Source organism: Thalassophryne amazonica, chromosome 14, assembly GCF_902500255.1.
Source record: "Thalassophryne amazonica chromosome 14, fThaAma1.1, whole genome shotgun sequence".
NCBI lineage: Eukaryota > Metazoa > Chordata > Actinopteri > Batrachoidiformes > Batrachoididae > Thalassophryne > Thalassophryne amazonica.
Window position 1 is genome coordinate 55,274,723 of NC_047116.1, and position 10,202 is coordinate 55,284,924.

At 42.4% G+C, this 10,202-nt stretch overlaps 1 pseudogene; it reads right to left on the bottom strand.

Moving 5' to 3' along the window:
- Nucleotides 1-7,783: 7,783 nt before the first annotated feature.
- Nucleotides 7,784-9,535, bottom strand: LOC117524274 (annotated as a pseudogene).
- Nucleotides 9,536-10,202: the final 667 nt, after the last annotated feature.

Genomic DNA, 10,202 nt, shown 5'->3' on the forward strand with positions numbered 1-10,202 from the left:
CTTTCAGAAAGCGCTGTAACTAGGTTTAAGGATATGATTCCTTCTTTATGTTCTCCAATGCCATATACCAACACAGGGCAGAGTAGCTACCTAAACTCTGTGAGTGAGATAGATTATCTCGTCAATAGTTTTATATCCTCATTGAGGACAACTTTGGATGCTGTAGCTCCTCTGAAAAAGAGAGGGTTAAATCATAAGTGCCTGACTCCGTGGTATAACTCACAAACTCACAGCTTAAAGCAGATAACCCGTAAGTTGGAGAGGAAATGGCGTCTCACTAATTTAGAAGATCTTCACTTAGTGTTGTGTGCTGGGGTGTTTGGCTGGCTTGGTTTTTGTTTTTCTGTTTCTCCCACCAGATGGTATGCATTCAGGACTGAGTGGCTGAGTATTAGGACCTCACCCTGAACACCTGAGGCTTGTTTTCACGTGCAGGTCATCAGGGCTCACAGCTGTGGTGTATTTTGTCTTAATCAGAGGTTGCTGCATTTAAACCTTGAATGCACAGTGTGTGATTGCCAGAGACTCGACCTTGTGAGCAGACGTGTGAGATCGACGTCAGGAGAACAATCTCACCATTACGGATGCAGAGACCGCTCCAGGTTTGACGCCACAGTCTGTGAAGGAGGATTGGGTGAGGTCTCACGCTCTTCAGCACACTTCCTGAGGTAATTTGGTTTTGGTGACTTTTATGAAGTAATGACAGTGGATTTGGTGTCCCTCACACCTTGTGTTATTGAGCTGTCACGTTATGCTAATTGGCTAGTCAGCTTCTGCTGCAGTGGAGATTTGAACTGAGTTGTTCCGTGCCTGCAGGGTGAGAAGCTGATATATATTTAAGCCAGGAAGTGTTTGCTGATTGTGTGCACCTTTGAGCTGTGTCTCTCTGGGTGGAGAGTGTTGGACTCACCTCATGTTTTCTTTCTTCACAGACTCGGTTTGTTGGGGCCACCTGGGGGGGTGTCGGCGGGGTCCCTGGGTCCGAACTGCTGTGGCTCCGGACCGTTTGCGCTGCTGAGAGCGCGCCGTGTTTTCACCTCACCAGACCGCGGACATTTTTGGTTGTTTATCACTAAATTCACTATGATTATTAAATTCTGTTATCTTTTGAACCGTGCTCTGCTTATTTTATGCTGGGTCCTGTCAAACGCTGGGTCAGTGCTCCGACCGCATCCGACACATAACAGTAGTCTCTGGCCATTTAACAATGGACCAGCGGAAGCAGAGACGGTATTTTTGCCGGGAAGGCTGCAGCAGATGTTGGAGTTGATCCAGGATCAGTTGCGGGTGCTCTCCGCCCGGGTTGTGCGCGTAGGTGCGCGCATGGCGGAGTTCACAGCTTGGGTCGCGTCGCACCCCGCTGTTACGGCTGTAGCCCCGTCTCCTCCCGTGCAGCTGGCTCCGACGCCTGTTGTAGCAGCCCCGGTGGTATTTAGTTTGCACTTTAAGCTGTTTGTTATAACCTGCTGTCGTTTACAGCAGTGTGAATTGGTTTTTACTCTGTTACCACGGGGATTTTCTTATTTGGCACTTTGGCTCCCTCTGTTGGTGACAGAGTCACATTACCGTCCAGGTCCTGGGGGGGTGTAGGCGGGGTCCCTGGGTCCGAACTTTATCACTAAATTCACTATGATTATTAAATTCTGTTATCTTTCGAACCGTGCTCTGCTTATTTTATGCTGGGTCGGTGCTCCGACCGCGTCCGACACATAACACTTAGCCTGGAAAAAGAGTCTGTTGCTCTATAAAAAAAAGCCCTCCGTAAAGCTAGGACATCTTACTACTCATCACTAATTGAAGAAAATAAGAACAACCCCAGGTTTCTTTTCAGCACTGTAGCCAGGCTGACAAAGAGTCAGTGCTCTACTGAGCCAAGTATTCCTTTAACTTTAACTAGTAATGACTTCATGACTTTCTTTGCTAATAAAATTTTAACTATTAGAGAAAAAATTACTCATAACCATCCCAAAGACATATCGTTCTCTTTGGCTGCTTTCAGTGATGCCGGTATTTGGTTAGACTCTTTCTCTCCGATTGTTCTGTCTGAGTTATTTTCATTAGTTACTTCCTCCAAACCATCAACATGTCTATTAGACCCCATTCCTACCAGGCTGCTCAAGGAAGCCCTACCATTAATTAATGCTTCGATCTTAAATATGGTCAATCTATCTTTATTAGTTGGCTATGTACCACAGGCTTTTAAGGTGGCAGTAATTAAACCATTACTTAAAAAGCCATCACTTGACCCAGCTATCTTAGCTAATTATAGGCCAATCTCCAACCTTCCTTTTCTCTCAAAAATTCTTGAAAGGGTAGTTGTAAAACAGCTAACTGATCACCTGCAGAGGAATGGTCTATTTGAAGAGTTTCAGTCAGGTTTCAGAATTCATCATAGTACAGAAACAGCATTAGTGAAGGTTACAAATGATCTTCTTATGGCCTCAGACAGTGGACTCATCTCTGTGCTTGTTCTGTTACACCTCAGTGCTGCTTTTGATACTGTTGACCATAAAATTTTATTACAGAGATTAGAGCATGCCATAGGTATTAAAGGCACTGCGCTGCGGTGGTTTGAATCATATTTATCTAATAGATTACAATTTGTTCATGTAAATGGGGAATCTTCTTCACAGACTAAGGTTAATTATGGAGTTCCACAAGGTTCTGTGCTAGGACCAATTTTATTCACTTTATACATGCTTCGACTTAGGCAGTATTATTAGACAGCATTGCTTAAATTTTCATTGTTACGCAGATGATACCCAGCTTTATCTATCCATGAAGCAAGAGGACACGCCAGTTAGCTAAACTGCAGGATTGTCTTACAGACATAAAGACATGGATGACCTCTAATTTCCTGCTTTTAAATTCAGATAAAACTGAAGTTATTGTACTTGGCCCCACAAATCTTAGAAACATGGTGTCTAACCAGATCCTTACTCTGGATGGCATTACCCTGACCTCTAGTAATACTGTGAGAAATCTTGGAGTCATTTTTGATCAGGATATGTCATTCAATGCACATATTAAACAAATATGTAGGACTGCTTTTTTGCATTTACTCAATATCTCTAAAATTAGAAAGGTCTTGTCTCAGAGTGATGCTGAAAAACTAATTCATGCATTTATTTCCTCTAGGCTGGACTATTGTAATTCATTATTATCAGGTTGTCCAAAAAGTTCCCTGAAAAGCCTTCAGTTAATTCAAAATGCTGCAGCTAGAGTACTGACAGGGACTAGAAGGAGAGAGCATATCTCACCCATATTGGCCTCTCTTCATTGGCTTCCTGTTAATTCTAAAATAGAATTTAAAATTCTTCTTCTTACTTATAAGGTTTTGAATAATCAGATCCCATCTTATCTTAGGGAGCTCATAGTACCATATCACCCCAATAGAGCGCTTCGCTCTCAGACTGCAGGCTTACTTGTAGTTCCTAGGGTTTGTAAGAGTAGAATGGGAGGCAGAGCCTTCAGCTTTCAAGCTCCTCTCATCTGGAACCAGCTCCCAATTCAGATCAGGGAGACAGACACCCTCTCTACTTTTAAGATTAGGCTTAAAACTTTCCTTTTTGCTAAAGCTTATAGTTAGGGCTGGATCAGGTGACCCTGAACCATCCCTTAGTTATGCTGCTATAGACTTAGACTGCTGGGGGGTTCCCATGATGCACTGAGTGTTTCTTTCTCTTTTTGCTCTGTATGCACCACTCTGCATTTAATCATTAGTGATTGATCTCTGCTCCCCTCCACAGCATGTCTTTTTTCCTGGTTCTCTCCCTCAGCCCCAACCAGTCCCAGCAGAAGACTGCCCCCTCTCTGAGCCTGGTTCTGCTGGAGGTTTCTTCCTGTTAAAAGGACGTTTTTCCTTCCCACTGTCGCCAAGTGCTTGCTCAGAGGGGGTCGTTTTGACCGTTGGGGTTTTTCCGTAATTATTGTATGGCTTTGCCTTACAATATAAAGCGCCTTGTGGCAACTGTTTGTTGTGATTTGGCGCTATATAAATAAAACTGATTTGATTTCTTCCTGGATGGTGATGATTTCTTTATCTGGAGTGGGTTTGGGATCTTTTTCTTCCTTTTTCTTCCCCATCGCTGATGTACAGCAATGGGGGCTTCATCAGTGCGGGCGATTCTGGACGATTCAAAGTTTTTGGATGTGAGGGAGCCAGGGGGATCATAGAGAATGGGCAGGGTTGTGTCAGCAAGGGTATCCGGCGTAAAACTTGTGCCAAGTTAACATACAGATTGGCGTCGCATCTGCTGTGGTGACTGACTGAAAAAAACAAGGGAGAAGCTGAAGGGACTGACCTTTGTTCATTTATGTGCAATGGATGTTTTGTCATACATTAAAATGTAATAATAAAGTCAAGCAGACAACCGAGACGAAACCGATGTTTTATTGGTTTTACATATACATGCCATTCAGTGAAAACTGTCTTCACAAATCATTGACCATAATTTTAATTACTTGCATGTATATAATTTTGTAAAATTGATAAATGAAATACATAGCTTTAATAATTCTTTGTAAATTTTATTATTATTATGATATTGGAGCTGCATGGTGGATTAGTGGCTAGCACTGGTGCCCTCACAAGCAAGAAGGTCGTGGGATCGATTCCCGACCTTTTTGTGTGGAGTTTGCATGTTCTCCCCGTGTTTGCGTGGGCTGCCTCCGGGCACTCCGGTTTCCTCCAAAAAACAAAAAAACAAACAACAACAACAAAAAAAACATGCTTATTTTAGGGTCTGCTCCTTTTTCTGCCCCTGACCAAAGCAGTTTTTACATCTGGAGTTGGTCCCTGGGCGCTGGACCGTGGCTGCCCACTGCTGGTTGGATTGTGTCTAAGTGTAATTAGGATGGGTTACGTAAATGCAGAGGACAAATTTCGTTGTATGTATAATTGTGCAATGATAGCCCAGTCGCACGTTTTTTTTTTGTGCCCCCGTCATGAAATGAGTCAAATTTTCGTGACAGGGGTTTTTCTTTTTACTCACTATTACTAACCCTACTCCTTCCCCCAACCCTAACCACAATCACCCTGACCCCCCGCTTCACTTTTAACTTCATGCAGCCATCACGAAATGAATTAGAATGAATTTGTGCTACCGTGACGAAAATGAGGAGCTTTTCGTCACAATATCATAAATCATTAGCTTAATGTATACGAGGTCTATTAGAAAAGTATCCGACCTTATTATTTTTTTCAAAAACCATATGGATTTGAATCACGTGTGATTACATCAGACATGCTTGAACCCTTGTGGGCATGCAAGAGTTTTTTTCACGCCTGTCGGTTACATCATTCGCCTGTGGGCAGTCTTTTGAGTGAGGAGTCGCCCACCCTCTCGTCGATTTTTTCATTGTTTAGGAATGGCTCAGAGACAGCTGCTTTGTTTGATCAAACTTTTTTCAAAACTGTAAAGCACAACTGAGTGGACACCATTCGATAAATTCAGCTGGTTTTCGGTAAAAATTTTAACGGCTGATGAGAGATTTTGGTCTGGTAGTGTCACTGTAAGGACGGCCTACAGCGCCTGATGGCGATCTGCGCTTCGAGGCGGCAGCGTCTCGCCGTTTCAAGTTGAAAACTTCCACATTTCAGGCTCTGTTGACCCAGTAAGTCGTCAGAGAACAGAGAACTTTCAGAAGAAGTCGGCATGAGGAGTTTATTCGGACATTCCATTGTTAACGGACATTTTGTAATGAAAGAACGTACAGGCAGAGTCGCATGTCGGACCGGACCCGACCGCGGGGGGTCGCGACACGAAAAACACCTCCGTTGGAAACCTTAACGGGCAAGTTGGAACATGCCCAAGCTGTTAAACAATTTCTCAGTTATTCACTTGTTGAAAGCCATCAAAAGCCGCCTGAATTTTACAAATGGTTTTCAACACGGAGGTGTTTTTCCTGTCGCGGCGCACACAGATTCGCCGAGTCGTTTCCGTGACGACTCGGCGAATTTGCACAGTGGAATGTCCGCATAAAGTCCTCATGCCGGCCTCTTCTGAATCTTCTCTGTTCTCTCACGACGTCCTGGGTGAATTAAGCCTTAAATTAGGATGTTTTTAGGTCGAAACAGGCCGACGACGGCGCCTGGAATCGCTGCAGGATGTCCCGCTCCGTGGGAAGTCCTTACACCGACAGAAACACCCCATAATCTCTCATCAGCCGTTAAACTTTTCACCGAAAACCAGCTTAATTTCTCGAATAGTGTCCACTCGGATATTCCTCACAGGTCCAGAAAAAATGTTGATAAAGCAATGCGCGCCGTCTCGAGCAGCGTGTGAAACAAAGGAATTCAGCCAAGAGGGCGGGACCACATCTCACTCAAGGCCTGCCCACAGGGAAATGACATCACTGACACGCGTGAAAAAACTCATGCATGCGCACGAGAGTTCAAGCATGATTGGTGTAATCGCACGTCATTCAAATCCATATAGTTAAAAAAAAAAAATAAAAGGGTCGGTTTATTATCTAATAGACCTCGTATTTCGTGCTGCTGAATCACGACTTGCCATGAGACCAGGTTGGCAATGACAATAAAGTTTCTATTCTATTATTATTCTATTTATTATTAATAATAAGTGCCCGCCCCGACCGCCGGGGGTTCCCTGCAACCACTGTATGGCTTTTGCCCCACAATACAAAGCGCCCCGGAGCAACTGTCTGCTGTGACCCGGCGCTATACAAACAAAACCGATTTGATTTGATTTGATAATTACATCTACACTGCAGAAATGTATGCACCACTGAGAGTACAGCCTCTTGTGTTGCACAAATGCTTGTTGACCTTACGGGCGTGACTATAGTGACTTCCTGCTGAGGCTCTGAAGTGTGGCTAAATCCCCCCGAGATGAACATGTCCTGGACAGACTGAAAAAGAAAACAAGAGTAATCCCAGAGTTTGACTGTTTGTGTCTCATGGTATAGAGTCCACAAACTGTATTTATACCAAGATAACTTGACCATTGAAATTAATCACTGCTTTTCATGTAAATAGAGCTTGTACAAATGGTTATTTTGTTTCAGTTTATATTGTTAATACTATTAAACACTGATATGAAGTCACATATCACCTTTGTCTTGGTTGCATGAGCGTTGAGTTTGGGTGGCCTTCACAAGTCAAAATCCAGTTTCTAAGAGTTTAACAGTTGAGAGCCAATATGGACAATTCATGGGTCATGTGTTTGTGAAGGATAAAGTGGTTCAGCTTTGGACAGAATGGATCAAATGTCAAAACCACCCAGAACCAAGTATTATGAAAATCACAAAGAAGTAATGTGTACAAATCTGGACCTATCGCTGAGTGCCCATTCCAGTAAATAAAAGGCCATGAAATCTCTGCAGTGTGTGTGTCTATGTGTGTGTGGCTGTGTTTTCTTTGCTTTCATTGCTTTTTTTATATTGTCATGCAGTTCAAAGCATGCTATTTTTGTTCATTAGGCCACATCATAATTCAGAAGTCATGATTTTCCTCACAGTATCACGGTTGTGAACTGTTTTCTTCCTGACCTTGCACAATATAACAGCTGCAGTATGTCTTAGCTGATTATCAGACATACAAGACTGCAAACTATATAATATCAGAAAATACTGTAAATGTGCACTCAGCACTCAGCACTCACACAGTTCCATATTAGTAGAAAACTGAATGTGTGAATCAGAAGAGCATTTACAAAAACTACTCAAATTTGATACAAATTTAGACTCGAACTTAATATTCTGAGATCTTTATCACTTTCAATTTCTTTTCAGCAGGTTTGAAAAAAATTTCTTCCAAAAATTATGTTCTACATTTAAAAATCAAAACTTGAACTCTCCCTTTTTGCCTTTTCTTTCCAATATATAAATAATTCATAAACTTCTTGTGTATTTTGGTGAGTTTGAGTCCATATATGAGTGGATAAACTACTGGTGGAATAAACATAAATTCCATTGCCATTAAGTTAGAAATATCTTGAGATAAATCCTTTGAACCAAACCTCCTGTAAAATAAATCTAAAAGCACAGAAAACAAAAAAAGAAAGAGACAGATTAAATGTGGCAAACATGTCTGCATAAACCTGCTCCAGCTGTTTTTGGATGAGAAACATGTTCTTATCAGGTAACCATAAGACCAGAAAATAAAACCAATATGGACCAAATAAAACGCAATATTAAAATATCCTACAGCAATATTTGCTTTTGGAGGTGAACAAGCAAGAGGAACAATCATCTAGTTAACACAGTATATTCTATTTATGTGAGAACCACACAACTGTGATCCCAGTAATGTCATAGTGTTCATAAGCATACAACAAAGTGGTATCAGCCAGGAGAAAAACACAAAGACAGAGACTGTTGTGTGGGCCGCTGAAGAGGAGGTACTGCTGCCCACCACCACAAGATGGCGCCCTGCTTGAAGTGCGGGCTTCAAGCACGAGAGGGCGTCGGCTTTGCTGGAGGTGACAGCTGTCAACAATCAACACAAGCTGTCACCCATCATCACCACTACAAAGACCGGACTGCAACTCCACCTCCTTGCCGAGAAATCAACTACCATTCAGGTAATTTCTCTGCTGCCTGACACTGTGTGTGTGTTTAACCTGAACTTCTATTTGCAGCCGTTTTCCTGGAGTGTTTCCTTATCTGGAGGATTGGCGTTTGGTGTGACAGCGACGGCTTCGCCTCACACCCCAACTCAGATAAGTGGTTGACCAGGAGCTGCACGAGTGTGTGTGATTGGAGGTGGAGGTTTTCCCTCCTTTACTTAAGACAGACTGTGGATTACTGAGTGTGCAAACTCACACTCATCTGGACTGTCTTTGTTCTCTGCCAGCAGTACCGGGTCTGACTGCTGAAGACAGCGGCCACCTGGGGCGCAGGGCTTGGCGGCTCCGGTGTTCTTCAGCTCCGTTGGTGGTGGAAGCTGTGTGGGGATCCAGCTCTTCTCTCTCCAGGCGTCTTCTATCGTCGAGCCTGCCCACACGTCACCTGGTGTATGATTGACAGTCACCATATTGTTATTGTCTGTACGTTGTTGTGCGATTCACAACATTAAATTGTTACTTTTTGGCTTATCCATTGTCCGTTCATTAACGCCCCCTGTTGTGGGTCCGTGTCACGACACTTTTACAACAGAGACTCTCTGTTTTGTCATGAAGGAATGGTACTGCAGAGGTCGACATATAGCCACATATCTGTCATACGCCATCAGGGTGAGGATGGAAAAGTCACAACCTTTGGCTGAATAAATTACAAAACCCTGTAAAATACATCCAGCAAAGGAAATGACATGAGAAGACAGAAGGTCCAAAAGGAATTTGGGATAAAATCCAACAGTGCCATACAGTGTATTAATGCAAAAATTACACAAGATGATATACATGGGCTCATGGAGGTTTTTATCCATAATGATGGCAATAATAATACTGCCATTTAACAACAGAATCAATAAATACCACAACAAAGAAAACAAGAAGAGGACAATTTTCTCTTCAAATGTGAAATTTAACCCTGAAAGTGTGAAAATTGCTATCGCTGAAACATTCCACATCAGCTTGATGTTTCTTTTCACAATAACCTGTAAAGTAAAACAACTTTCAAAACCTAAAATTAAACATAAATTAGTGGGGCCAAATGGAACATTTCATAAAACCTGTAAGTCGTGAAAAAGAAGTGAACAGTCTGTGTTGTGCATCAGTGTGTGGCAAAGTGGCTTCTGTCCCTTGATCTCAGTCCTCTTTCTAACAACAACAAGACAGCTTTGGGACTGAATTAGACCAATCACCGGGAATTTATGATGTAATCAGAAGACAGACATTTTTTTTTTTTATCAAATCACATGTTATGACTCAACCCTTCCGTAAAAGGTCTATTGGTCCTGAGGGGACAGATTTTGGATTAGTTGTGTTCAGTTGCTGCATGTTTCCTATGGCAGAATGAAAAATACCAAATGTCTTTTTAAAATAATATCTGAGTTTCACAATAATGTGTTACCTCTTTTACCACATAGACACATGATATGAAAGGTATAAGGTGCAGGGTCTGTATCCATGAAGCAGCCTTAGGCTAAAAATAGCTCCTAGTGATGTTATTCAAAGAAAAATCTTAGAATTAATTTAATTCTTGGAATGCTCCCTTGGTAAGATGAAAGTTGTCCGCAAAGCACATTAGGCCTAAAGAGAGCTCCTAAGGTGCAATGCTGGTAAGAGTAGGGAGGA